Raw genomic sequence first — 14,798 nt, forward strand, 5'->3', positions numbered from 1 at the left:
GCTGTGAGTGCTCAGCTCCTCCGAAGCAGCAGCTGGATGAGGGGAGGCAGGGTACACACCCTGGCTCTGGCAGGAGGCTCCAGATGCAGCCAGTGAGCTTCAAACTCCTGATGTGAGGGGCAAGTGCAAGGGAAAACCTGTTCCAAGGGTGGCCATGGGCTGTGGGCTGCCCTGAGCAGGGACCAGAACAGGCTGCACCTGCCAGGAAAGGTTGGATTCCTGTTCTTGCCCTGGTACCTGCAGCACAGGGCAGCAGGAGTGGGCAGAGCATGCCAGGTCTGGGCTGATGTGGGATTTGTCTGATCACAGCCTTAGCCTGCACCAGTCCTCAGCACAGCTGGAGCAACAAGCTGATGTGCTTGTGGGGGCTGGACCTCCTGAAACTCCACAGAAGCAGCAAATTCAGACCTGAATTTAATTGGCAAGAGGAAGATTTGATAGACATCTGCTTTCAGTTAGAAAGTACTTTAGAGAGAGAACAAATACTTCAAAGTAACTTTCCTGCATCACCTACAGTTTCTCCTTCTTATTTAAATGCAATATCAGCAACCCAGCTGTTGATGCTCCACAGGGGTTTAATTATTTGCAAGAAATGACTGTTTGCTGCAGCCAGCAGCCAGTGCTGGGTAAGGTCCTCTGGGATCAGACTCCAGGCTGCTTTATGGCTCGACATCAGAAGGAAATCACCTGAAAATAAGTCTTCTTGTACATGATCAGATAAATGCACTTGTCAAGCACAAAGCTGAAAACTCTTTAGTGAAGAAGAGACAGTGTTATTTTTTTTTTCCAAATGCTGATACAAATTATGAAGTCAAAATGAACTCATGAAGCACTTTTCAAGCTCTAGTGTCTGCCAGACTCATACAGACTTCTGTGGGAGGTCTGTTTTGAACAAGGCTATTTTCAGCTATCCACCTGGGGGAAAAAACCTCATCCAACAAAAGTAAAAGAAAAAAAGAAAAAGAAAAAAAGAAAAAGAAAAAGAAAAAGAAAAAGAAAAAGAAAATAAAAATAGGGTTTTGTCTCAGTATAATCTAGTCCTACCATGTGATGCTGACTGATGTGTGATAAAATTTCCAGAGCTCAGCAGGTGTTTGGGGAGTGACTGCAGCCACCCATTCCATGTAACAATACACAACCACAAGATCTGAACCAGCAGTCAAGGGAACAAGAGTGTAGAAAGGTAGGTGTGAAGATGAATGATGACAATAGATGAAACTCGTGCCAAACGTGATTTACAATAGAGAAATGGAATTCTCTTTCTGCTAGAGGATCTCCTCCATCACGCTGACACTCAGAGGTCTACACACACTCAGGTACCCTGGGACCAGTGGTTGATGCCAGGAGCCCCAGGCCAGAACGCCCCTCACAGCACACTTTGTCCTCTTACTTTGTGCACATCATTGCTGCTACATTTGGCAAAGGAAAGGGATTTTACTCCTTCTCTTTCAGAGTATCTCTATTGTCACAGAGAAGCTGAAAATCAGCATCAGAGTGATGACATAAATTCAAGCAGAACCAACTCTTTGCTGGTTGCATAGCCTGAACACTGATGACAGAGGAGAAAGTTCCAGCTCAGTGTTGGTGCTCAAACACCAAAGCACCCATAGCCCAGACCTTCTGGCTGTCAGATGTTTCAGAACCATGCACTAAACACAGTCATGACCCTAAATATACCCCACGCACTGTCTGCAGGGAGTGGAACACTCTGTGTGCACCAGCCAGACAGATTTATGGCAGTGCTGGTGTCATGTGCAGGGTAACCAACACCTGCTTATCCCAAAGGGCTGCACTCCTGCACAGGCTGCTGTGCTGCACAAGCCCAGTGTCAGAGTTAGCTACAGAGCAACAGGAGGCAGAGCAGCAAGGCTGCTTAGGGCTAACAAGTACAAATGAAAGGACATTAAGGAGATAACCTGGGATCCAGTTACCAGCCAGAAAAAAGGATGGACAGAGTCCCTGCACGTATGCTGGCTTTCCCCTTGGAAAATAAGGCAGGGACCATTTCACACAGCTCCCTCCTGCCTCTCCTGGAGCTGCTTCCCAACACGCAAGCAGAAAGGCTCGTGCAGCCCCGGGCAGCAGGCACACCCCCACATTCCCAACACTGGGAGCCAGCCTCCCCTCCGTGGGGGGATCTCAGACCAAACAGAACAATAAACAGTTCACAGCAAGGCTTGCTTATAGCTGGAGCTTCATGGTCCAAGGAGCAGCACACTAACTTTGAAGTCTTTCCAACAGAAGCTGGGGATGCTGGGTTTATCAATCAAAGCTTGGTCCTTTCACGTTCTGTGCAAGCTGGTTTTAATTCTTGCAAACTCTACCCACCTATTACTGAAACTGGAGCAGCCTGGTCCAGGAGAAACACATGCTCAGCAGCACCAAGTCATGCTCCTATAAAGACCAAAACCAAATCAAACTCTTCTACTACAGAAAGTTGCACTTTGTCTGTGTATAGATATTAAATATTTTGGAGGATGTTTCTCTAAATTGGTGTGGGAAACTGGAACTTAAAAAATACAATAATAATTTTATTACTTTTTCTTGAATCCTCAAATCTTGTGCACTGCTCTATTTTCTAATACAAGGCAATAAGAAACTAGAAAAACCCCACCACAAACAACTCAAAGAGATCTGATGGGTGGGGCTTCTCAAAGAAATCTGCAACACAATGGTCTGAGCAGCCTGTACAAGGGCTGCCCGAGTTGCTGCCATGACTTGCACATGCAAGGACTTTAAACCTGATTGCTACAGTAATGACGAATCATTGCATAACTGAGGAGGCCTTGCAAACGAAGCATCGTTGGCAAAGGGATCACCCTCTCCTGCTTTTTCCATTCCCTGCTAATTTTTTCACTGCTGCAACTCCAGTCCCCAGAGAAGGACCAGCAACACCCCAAGGTAATGACCCAGCTAAACATGACAGTATTTATAGCACTATTATTTCCCCTTTAGTACATTTCAGAGTACAGAGAGAGCAATCAGACCCCTCGAGGATTATATTCCAACATTTGTACTATAAATATTTATCTGGCTGACTTAATTTTAGCTTTACCTAGGTCTTTCAGGGACACAGAGTGGGCCTTAGCTTGGGAAACCAGAGAAGCAGCACAACATGACCTTCTCTTGTTGCAGGCAGTTTCCCCTTACTCCAGCTGGGTTACGTTACCTGTGCGTGACCAGCATGGCCCCGCAGCATCACTGCTTTTCCCAGAACGAATCCCAGGACTCTCAGTCCCTGGGGGATGCTTCATTTACTGCTGATCTTGATGACAGAGAAGGTAGCGTGTTCCATCTTACTCAAGACCCTTTGCCATGACATTGAAAACCTGGCAGTGCCCAGATTGGTATCGCTCCAAAGAGGTAACTCCTTTCTGCCTAGTGCAGTACATTCTTGTCAGAGAAACATGTTCTTTCAGCTACTAAAATAAAAGAGAAGTAAAATCCTGCTCACAGTCACACCACGGTAGTAAATTGCAAGTCAGCATAACAACACACTTTCTGGAGCAAGACTTCAGTGTCCGCAGCGGTACCTGCCTGTGTGCCTCACCTCGTCCTGTAACCCACAGGAGTTACCCCTGTAATCCCACCCAGGAGCCTCCCCCCAGCTTACCTGGCCCCCCTGTGCAGCAGGAAGGCTTGTGGGAAGGTGGCCCATCTTTCTAGAACAGTCCTTCCCCAGGCAGGGGCAGCAGCTGCCCTGCCCGCCCGTGGCACGCTGCGCATTGGCACGGCTGTGCTTCTCCGCTCCATGCCTCCTGCTCTGACCCAAGCCTTTGCTTTCAGGCAGCCCTTAGGGCTGGCAGAGACACCCTGAGCGAGTGAGGGCTGCTGTGGGCAGGCAGTGCAAGCCGAGGAGGGTGCCCGCTGCCCTCGCTCCACACACACTGCCAGCCGCACTGAGGGAGCGCTGCCGGCTGGGACCAGCGTGCGCTGCAAAGGGAGAGTTCAGCAGCTGCTCCAAAACTCCCACCTGAGGGAGCAGGGCATCAGCTCCAGCCCTGCAGAACCACCGTGGGGCTCAGCTAAGCCCACCTGCCTCAGTCATCACCCCCAGCTGCCTTTTGGATGGGTTTCCCAGCTCAGGTAGTACCGCAGCCCTGAGGATGCTGAGGCAGTCCAGCGCGGTCTCCTCAGCTAATGACCAATTTACCCTAACATTGAACTCAAACACTCAGCACGAGACACACATTTACACACTGCTCCACTGCCAGCAGGAAAGATCAAGGAGGACTGTGATAAACTGAAAAAAATAAGCAACATTGAAACAGCCTCAGATCTGCATCCCCCTGCAGCACTGCAAAGCTATCATGAGGCTGGAGGAAAAAAAGAAACCCAAATTAACTGAATCACTCATATTTAGCCATTACAGGCAATTCATCTCAGCAAAAAATGTAAATACACAAAGTAACCTGTGCCAAAAATACAGTTCCTCCTCTCCTCCCCCTGGTTTCAGGGTGGAGACAGATTCCTCAGACACACACTTGCAAGGCCAGTGCTATTTGCTTTACAATGTTATCAGATGCTGAGGGACCATGCAGGCCTGTGAGTGAAGGAGCTTAGCTTAGGAACAAATTTTCCTGTTTAAAAAGACATTTTTTTTTAAACTTAACTATTTCAGTACTCCCACTTACACTGTGGCCTCAAAGGTAGGTTAGTGACAAGAGGAAAAACCCAAGCTGTTGGAGCAGGAACAGTTTTGTCAAGTGGCTTTGGCTTGTTTTGTCAGAAGGTTTTATTGCTAAAGAAAACATGGCACTGAGCTGCACCTTGAGTCACGTTTTGGTACACGAAACACTCCCACAGGCTGCAGTTCCCACTTGCTCTCCCTGCACAGGCCAATGATGAAGAGCTGGCTGACTCCCACTCCACCAGAGCCAGAGGCACGTGAGGGGTGCTGACTGCAGCCACCGAGGTAAGGCCAGGAGAGACTTGGCTCTTGACTTGTGACTTTTAAATCCTTCCTTCTCCAGACAGTTTGATGAATTCTCAGTGCTCGAGGTGGTACCAGCTGCACAAATTGCCACGGAAACCCTCACTGTGAGTTCCTGCACTAGGGATGGTCATTCTCCAAGGAGGCAAAGTCCTGCCTGGTTCTGCAGTGAGGTGTGGTTAACCCCACCTGGGCAGCAGGAGTGGCTGGCACCTCCTCACCTCACAGCTGGCTGCTCCTTGAGCTGCCAGTGACTTTTTGTGGGGCTTCACTAACTCAGGAACAGATCTATGCCTTAAAATTAGTAATATTAAAAGCAAGTGACATAAAATTGCTTTTGTTTTGGTTAAACGCAGCCCTGCAGAGTCCCAGTGTGCAGCTGTGTCACCACAAGGGGAGGTTTGCTCAGTTCCAGAAGCCAGGATGAGAAGCCAAGGGTGGAGGGGAGGATGTTGTTCACCAAAGCTCCCACACCATGAAACCACAGCCACACAAGCCACTGCCAGAGCAGCCCTGTCCCACTCCCACAGTGCCCTGAAGCACTTTGGTGGCAGCAGTGGCACCGAGCAGGGTGAGCAGAGGAGCTGCTCACACCTCAACCAGGCCCTGAGAGCCTCCCTGGCAGGGCAGGGGACAGAGCTTTCAGACCCCAGCACGTCCCAGACCCCTTCAAGGGAAGGCTCCTCTCTCCCCTGGGAAGCAGGTGGCTGTGGAAATGAGCAGCAGTAGGGGAGGTGGTGCTGTGGATGGTGCACCCCAATCTCCTTAGGACAGTGTCCTGCAGCACAGCCAGCATCACAGCTTCACAGGCTGCTTCCCACAGCTTTCGGGTCTAAGGGGACTAACATCCTTAAGGGCTGTTTCAAACAGGATGTGTTTGAGAGTGGATTTATCTAAAATACCACAGAAAACACCATTTTTACCAGACACTGTGTGAGAGGCATCTCAACACCAAGGGAAGGGCACCGGGCTGGCAGGGCAGGGGTTAATTGGCTGCTTTGGCCACTCACCCCAACAAGCCCTGGGTTAAAATACTGCCAAGGCTGCTGGAGAGGCTGCTTGAGGGACAAGGTAGTGCCCAACAGAGAGGATGGGTGTGTGATGCCTGCAGAGCACAGCCTCCCTTCCAGCCCCTGCCCTGTGAAACCACATCTGCAATGCAAATTGCCCATGCACACAGCCCCAGACAGGCTGGCAGGCCTGATCTTCCCTCACTTCTGAAAGGGGAGCTGGGCTTCTCACTGTTGATGTTCATATGGTAAATGCACTGCCAGCAGCCCACTAGTAGAGAAGGGATCAGCCAACTATTTAAAATTCAATTAAAAAAAATAAAAAAATAAAAATCCAAAGTCTTGGGGTGCCCCACCATTCCCAATCTGTCAATACCATAAGAAGGTGTTTTGGTGTTGCACATCCACAATAAGTAGACTCTAGCACTTTGGTCCTGTGGTGACCCAATTAAATCAGCCAGGTGATGGGGACACCCACAGGTGGAAGATAACAAAGGATCTTTCTTAGGTGCAGTTTTACACAGTGCCCTCAGTACTTGATACCTAAACCACTTATCTATATCCTAGAAGGTTTATACTTGTGCAACAAACCCAAGCATTAAGTGACTGATGCACCTGGTCCAGAAAACAAAAAAATAACCAAACCCCACGAGTCCTGATACAAATGTAAATGTGCCACATCAGACAGCAACCAAACTTTAGAAAGACCTAAGACACACAATCTCTCCAACCAAACAAAAAGACCTTAAAGCTGTTTGCTGCTGGCAGAGCCAGCCACCCACTCACCCAGTGACCAGCTGGCTTCTGCTGCAGGTTACCTGCCCCTCCCACAGCCCCAAAGGTTGTGCCAGCCCAGCTTTGGGCACACACAGTTGGGTGACACGAGGCCACCACCCAGGGCATGTTCAATTATCCCTTTTACTGAAATAACCGTGGCAGCGTTGAACTCTGGGGTAAAAATGGAGGATAACATCTTTAACACACAGAGTTAGCAGCTCTCAGAGGCTCTGTCTGCCTCGCTTCAACTGGGAATTGTTCAAAGAAGATCTCAAGCCTTTACCAGACCTTCCAGACTCTCCCCTCCCCTCTTGTATCACCCACAAAGAGCACAGGAACCCTTTGTACCTGCACCAGAGGTGAGTGAAGCAGAGAAGCCCCCTCAGCAAGCGTGTGCACCGGAGCACACCAACCTCCAAGTGGTCACACACATTATGTGACAAGAAACACCAACAGCCGCTGAATAATTTATGTTGTAAACTATTTCTGGAGCATTTGATCAGCTCTATTGGCTACCATTGCTTTTGCTGAATCAACAGCCCCCATCAGAGCATATGCTGCAGCGAAAACAGGCAGCACTGTGACAGGTTAGGAGAGACATTTACTAAATGAAGCTCCACTGAGCCATGGCAGGCGCATCCATGGCAATCCAGGCAGCTCCTCCTGCAGCAGTGTCTGAGCACACACCGTCTGTCCCTGCAAGGCTTGCCATTAGCATAACCACGTGTGCAGCTATAAATCACAACCAGGGAGAACACAGCAGGCTGGCAGAAGAGCAACAGAAAGAAAATACATTGCAGGTCATTTTGCAAAAGGTGGTGATTAACTATTGTCAGCGGAAAGCCGCCGCAGAGGGAGCAGCTCTGCACCTCGGAGGCCTGGGGGAGTGGGAGCAGGCTGGGCACAAACAAGGTGCTCAGCTGCTCTTGAAAATGGAAACAAACACGACAATATTATTTTTTAAAGACACTAAAACCCTTGCTAAACACACACTTCATTTCAGAATTTACCAGAAGCAGAGTGAAGCCACCAGCACTGAGTCCCTTGAGGAGTCAGAAGACCCAGAGCAATGGGGGAGATGCAGTCAGGAAGCACAGAAAGGGCCCTGGGGAGAGGCCACTCTGCCCTGGTACCTCCCGAGGCCACTCAAAGAGCTGCTGTGGCACAAGGGCTGCCCACCTCCACACGGGGTGGAATTTCCATGAGCCACCCCTCCACCTCAGGAAGCAATGCCTGGGATTTGCTGAGGGCAAAATGATCAGGTTTTACTACAAACATCCTCCAGAGACACCCCTCACTCCTACAGGGTCTGAAACCCTTTCCTGCCACCACCTTTCTCTGCATGATGGCTGGAAACCAACCAACAACACTTCTGGTTGTTCAGAGCTGGCAGGTTTTCTGAAAGTGAAAAACTCAGCTATGAAGTGCTGCTGTTGGACTGGTGACTGCCTGATCAGCACTGGGACTGGAAACTTCTCCCAAATCCACGGAAGCACCTGTGGGATCACCTTGGTACACCTGGCCAGAAAAGAGCCACTGCTTGTTTCCCCAAAGGCTTTGGAGAAGAGGAATCCCAGGCTCTGCTGGGATCTACAGCTCAGAATACAAATCCCCTTCGTATTTGGTAATTGCAGCAGCACTGCAGAGGGGAGTCTCATTGTCTCCCCTTGATCACGCTGAGGCACACGGGGTTCACAGGAACACCCTGGCCCTGCAGGTTATTTTGGGGCGGTGAATCAGTCCAGGAGCGCCTGCCAGCGCGCATGACGAGGCAGGAGAGCTGCCAGCTGCCCTTCAGCTGCCGGAGCAGCTCCTCTCTGCACAAACACACTGGCACAACACCCACTCTCTATCTGGCAACAGGAGATTTGACACTGCTCAACACTGCTGCTAAGTACAGGAATCCTTCTGGAGCACAACAACAAAGTCACACAAAACAGGTTTAACCAAAGCTGCGTATTTTCCTGCTATGGAAACCGGTCACAAGAACCAAAAAGCTGTCCAATGGCAAGAATTCTCTGTGCTGCTCTCTCCTAATCCGTCCTGTTCCCTTCTGAAACCCTAAAACTGGTGAACAGCAGCATGAACTAGTTACAGCTGGCCCAAAGCAGCAATCTCAGCTTTTCACATCAAAGCTCTGCCAATGCATTACCAAGGTCACACGAAAGCACAAGGATATTTCATCTCCCACCTCCAAATGACCTCATGCAATGTGCAGCCTTGCTCCATCTTCACAAAACAGACCCCCACATACAGACAGACAACAGAACTTTCAGTTGTAAGGCCTAAAGGCACCTTTCTTTTTTTCTCCCAGAAGCAGGAATAATCCAGGGGTCTGAGCAAACGGGAGCTGACAAGTGCTTAGTGGTCCACAACTGAATGAGAGAGACACCACCACATTTAGGAAAATGCTCAAAAAGGAGCTATGTAAATTGCAGCCCTTCCTTATTTACAAAACATAGAAAATGTACTGACTGAAGCTATAGCAAAAGGTGAGCTGAGACTCAGAAAACTCTGGGAAACTGGATTCAGCTAACCAGCACAACCAGCACTGTGAAATCACAGGTTAAAATCTGTCAGAAAAGCTTACATCAAGTTTATCCTGTCTCAGAGGACAGAGGTCCATGTGCAAACCTATTTTTCTATGAACTTAAACCCACTGGTGTTTCATGCCAAGCAACCTGATGACCAAGGCACTCAGTGCTCTGTATTGCAGAGTTTTGGCTTTAGAGATTTGCTACTCTCTACATCTCAGCAAACATTTTCCTGCTTTCCAAACCTTTAAAGGGTTTGTAAGGCAAGCTGCCATGTAACTCCAGTCCTGCCATGCCACACCATGGTCCCAAAGTCACCACCTGAGCCTCAGAGAGCCTTCACACACAGGCTAAACCCCAGCACTGTTCCCAGCTCACAGCAGCCTTCCCAAAAACTGCCCTGGAGCAGAATAAAGTTACACCTTGCCTGAGAAGCGCTGAACACGCCATAACTCGGGCAGTAGCAGTGGAAATGCAGCCCTGCCATGCAGGAGAGCAGCACAGGGCAAGCACACAGCTCAGGGGGAAGGACACAGCAGTGAGTAACAGGAGGGCAGGCAGGTGCTGGAGCTGCACTGGCCAGGCTCAGGAGCTCCTGGGCCACTGTGGGTACGGCACTCAGGGCTGTGGGGACAGGCAGATACCTCATGCCTTTGTTGCTGAATACAGATTTTTTTATATATATATATTTTTTCAGCCTAAATTGCATTAGTATGTATTATTCTTTCCTTTTTTTCATTTTTTTTTCATTTTTTTTTAAATAATGCAAGTTTTCAGTCTATTTTACAGCCTTCTTTGTTGCCAGTTTTAAAACACATATATTTATATGGCTTGGAAAGAACCATCTGGAATAATGATTTGAAAAACACATCCTTCTGGCACACAACTTGTGTACTTCTGAGTAATTAGGGTGTTTATAGAAAGCCAGGGCACGCCTGGGTTTTTTATTTGTGAGCCCACTCTTCATTAATTGGCACATTTCTCGAAGAGCAAGCAGTAACGTTCTGCCTCTCTGAGCCCGGGCTGCAGCAGCCCTGGCTGGTGTGGGAGGCCAGGATCAGACACCCCTCCACAGGCAGAGATCCCATCCCTCTGCAGCCCTCCTCTGCACACCAGTCAGGGTCAGACACCCCTCCACAGGCAGAGATCCCATCTCTCCTCTGCACACCAGCCAGGGTCAGACACCCCTCCACAGGCAGAGATCCCATCTCTCCTCTGCACACCAGTCAGGGTCAGACACCCCTCCACAGGCAGAGATCCCATCTCTCCTCTGCACACCAGCCAGGATCAGACACCCCTCCACAGGCAGAGATCCCATCTCTCCTCTGCAGGCTCTGCCCCAGGGCAGGTGGGTCCTGCAGGAGGCAGCTGCACGTTCAGACAGACCCAGCTTCACCCAGCACAGCCCCTCTGTGACATTAAACACCTGCTAGGAGTTCTGCCCCTTCCCTGCTTCCAGAATAACAAGACTTCCCCCCCTCTATGTCATTTCAGATTTCCTTTAATCCTAAAGCTTTTCAGGTTTTTGAAACAATGTGGTGTAAGAAAAACCCTAAAAGCTGGACTTGTTCAAGATCAAAGCCCTTTGAAAAGCCAATCTACCTAAAATCTCTAATAACCTTGGAAAGGCTATATACACTTTTAAAATTTTACAGTCATAGTCTGCTGGAGAAAAAAAAAGTCTGCTCAGAGTTCAGCCCCACAGCATGAAATACACCAGTCCTAAACCACTCCCAGAGATCCCCTCAAATGTGACACCTTAACTCTGTCAAAAAGCTGGAGATCTCATTTCTAGGTCCCTGGCAATAGAGCTGATCTGCTAGCACACCTTGGATGGTGTTGTGTAACAACAGAAACCTGTTTAGCCCAGGAAAGTCTGAAGAGATTTAATAAATTGTGAAAGGAAGACAAGAAAAAAAAAACAAAAACAGGGGTAAAGAGAGGTTCAAAAGAAGTCCATGACACTGAAAAGAATTTCTTTCCCTAAACAAGTTTCCTTCCAGTTTATCTGGGAATGGTATTTCTGTGCAGGAAAGTGTCAGCTGTAAACTACTGTCACATCCAATGCTATATCCAAACTGTGAACTGTCCCAAGCAACCAGGTCAGCACTCTCAACCTTTTCCAATCCACAGCCTCAATTCAGCATGAGCTCATCTGCATTTCCAACAGAAGCCTCTTCCCAGTCCCCCAGCTCCTCTTAGTTACATGGTGTGGATCTCTGGCAAGTAACTTCAGAGTCAGAAATCAGACTTAAAAATGCTGCTCCACACAGTGTGTCACTTCTGCAGAGGTGTATTTGTCAGGAACACACTGTAATCACAATGCTTTGCACATGTAATTCCCAACATGTAAATCCAGAATGCCCTTAGTAAATGTCATTGCACGTGTATTAAGGACATTTAAATGGCTTGAAAAATCTCAGATAATCCAGTTTACTCACAAATTTAGCTGGCTATCTGAAGGGAAAGTTGTCCCAAGAAAAAACAGGAGCAGAGGCAGTAAATAGGTGAGGGAAACAGCAGCCCTGGAGTCCAGGGTGCCAAATTACAAAGTGACTCAAGTCTTCAAACTGGTAGTGCAGCATTCAGAAATTTATTTTCCCCAGTCTCTAGCAAGGCTGTGCTGTGGAAGGATTAAATCTTAGACAACCACATACATGGTGCTGCCTGCTACATGCCAGCAGCTGCTCAAGTTTAGTGTTTGAGAAAGTCTGAGGTCCAGAATAATCCTATTTATTTCTGAGAGATCAAACAGGATTTGCAAAAGGGTAACACATCCACAGATTAGTGAAATGTTCTCAGTTTAAATGTGGTCACTTTGCAATCATGTCCAGTAAGTATTTTCATCTGTAGATTTAGAGGAAGTTTCTGACCATGAAAGATGTGAGAAGTGGAAAATACACATTCATATATATGGATATCTGTGAGAAAAACCTGGGGGTGGTATTCATAAAATAAAAAAATAAATAAAATAATAATAAAAAAGTGGTATTCATAAAATACCAGTCCCTCCTTATCTATCCCTCATGAGTTTTGACTCACTCATACAGGAAGGTTCTGTGAGCAAAGGGGCCACACCAATAGCTCACAGCATCTCTTTAGCACAGAAAGAATCAAGATTCTCTAGTAATCAACTTCTCTAATCAAGGTTTTCTTTGGGAGAAGGAATTTCAGGACACTATCAAAGCAGTATCTTTCTTTTTTGTTTAGAAAGATAGAGTCCAAGCTGGTATTATCTACAATTAATTGATAATGAATCTGAAATGATGCCCAGATGCAGGTGCCCCACAGCCAGCAGCACCATGGAGGGGAGCACTTTGCAGCCCCCAGCTGCCTCAAGGGGCAGGGGCTGATCTCTGCAGACCAGCCACAGACACGAGGAAATGGGGAAGCTGTGTCAGGCAAGCTCAGCTTGGACACAAGGAACAGGTTCTTCACCCAGAGGGTGGCCAGGCACTGGAACAGCTCCCCAGGGAAGCAGCACCAAGCCTGACAGAGTTCAGGAAGTGTTTGAATGCTCTATGGTTTAGTTTGAAGCAGCCCTGTGAGGAGCAGAGAGTTGGACTCCCCAGTCCTTACTGCTCCCTTCCAGCCCGAGCTCCCCTGTCACTCCTTGTGCCAAACCATAGCTGCAGGCACAGGACCCCTGCTCTAAGAGCTTCCCAGAGCTCGCTGTTGACAAAGGTCTTAACAAGGGCTTGGGTGTGAAGCTTCCACATCTTCACTCTTCTCTGTGCACTGATACTGCTGTGAAAGCAGCATCAATCACTCAGTTCACAGCAGAAAAGCCTTCACCCAAGGCAGCTCTGAACCCACTGCTTCCAAAAGAAAATGCAGCCCCCTTAGATGCTGGGAAAGCAGCGCAGTGGACTGAGCTGCTTGCAGCATCAAACCCCTGATGTGAGCTGAAGGGCAGGAAGGAACCCTTCTGCAGGAACTCTCTACACCTCCCCTACAGTAAAAGCAAAATCCAGCAAGGGGAGATCCTGGGAAAACATTACCTAACCAGTCACAGCAGACACAAACCTAATTATCAAGCAGACAAGCACCATAAATAACCTAAATAGATACACAGATGTTACCTCTGTGATAAGAACAGGGGCAGTTAGAGCTGCAGAAAACTCTGGAGCACATTCAGTCATTACTTCAGCCAGGAAAACTCCTGAATATTCATTCCCCTGCCCCATATTTTTTTCCATCCCACTGGAATTAAGGATATTTAAATTCAGATGTGGCTATTTTAATACCCATCAAACACTTATTCACAGCAACATCCTATCCAGCATGTGTACAGTAAAGGCAGCCAGATCAAATTAGCTGGCTGTCAAGATAAAAGTCAATATATTCCCTATGTATTTCCACTATCCATGACTGCAAGAGAAGGAAGTGCCCTTGGGTTTATCTGAAGATGTAATTCCATAATGGAATACTTTGGGTCAGTGGGTAGCAATGCCTGCAGGGTGCTGTGCTGCTCTTCCCTGACCTACACAAAGTCCCAGAACATCCTCGTACCAGGGATGTTCTCTCTCTCCCTGCACCATTCCCTGGGCTCTGACAGGTCTATTCAAACCTGCCCTCTGCCAGCTGTGTTGCTGCTTCCTGGATTGTTTGGCAAATTTTTGTAAAGGTTTCAGTCCAGACCTGAAATGAACAGTGACCAGGCACAGGCTGTACCTGCACACTGCACTGAATGCTGAAATAAAGAGCATTTTGTCCTGATAACTTTACAGAGTATCTAGTAATAAATTCTGGTCCTTTCCACTGGAGATACCTGTCTTTCTTCCCAAGAAAGCTTTATTTGCACATCCTGCTTAAGAAGGAGAAAACTTACTTCCCCAGGGAAGCTGCCCCCTCCTACCTGAGGAATATTTTGCTTTCACAGCAGTGCCCACTCAGGGCTGAGCTCTCCTGACACCGTGCAACACACCTGAACCTTTTACCAAGCTACCACAAGTTCTCATCAGGCACCAGAACAGGCTTTATGCACCCTCATTCCATCAACAGACAGACTGAGAAGCTGGGAAAGGGGAGAGCAAAAACTGTCTTCGAGTGATATAAAACCGTACATTAGTCCCACACCTAAAAAATACTGGGGATAAGGCTAAGTTCATTCAAGTGACTTTAATTACATGATGATTGTTAAACCAATTTAAGCTGAGAAAACACTTTCTAAAACCCCACATTTAAATAAGACTTTAAAAGAGCAATTTACAAAAGACGACAGTGTAAAAATTACTTCTTTTCATCTTCCTAATCCACAAAAAGCCTCATTTTTGGAAGCTAAAGTGGACCACTTACTTAGTAAAGGCTTAGTCAGCATCAAACTTTCAAAAGTGATTAGAACATTTTGACTCTTAGGAGTGTAGTAAAAATAAAAATAGCCAACATTTCCATTAAACTGGTATAAAAGTAAACACATTACCAGTGAAATGGTGCTGTGTTTCCATATGCCAGATTTGTTTTTTTAGAGGTATCTGGGAGGCTTTTATGTGAAAGTACAGCATGTTACATCCATATAGAATGAGTCCCTTCCTAAACAGCTGG

The sequence above is a fragment of the Parus major genome, chromosome 10 (assembly GCF_001522545.3).
Source record: "Parus major isolate Abel chromosome 10, Parus_major1.1, whole genome shotgun sequence".
NCBI classification, from domain to species: Eukaryota; Metazoa; Chordata; class Aves; order Passeriformes; family Paridae; genus Parus; species Parus major.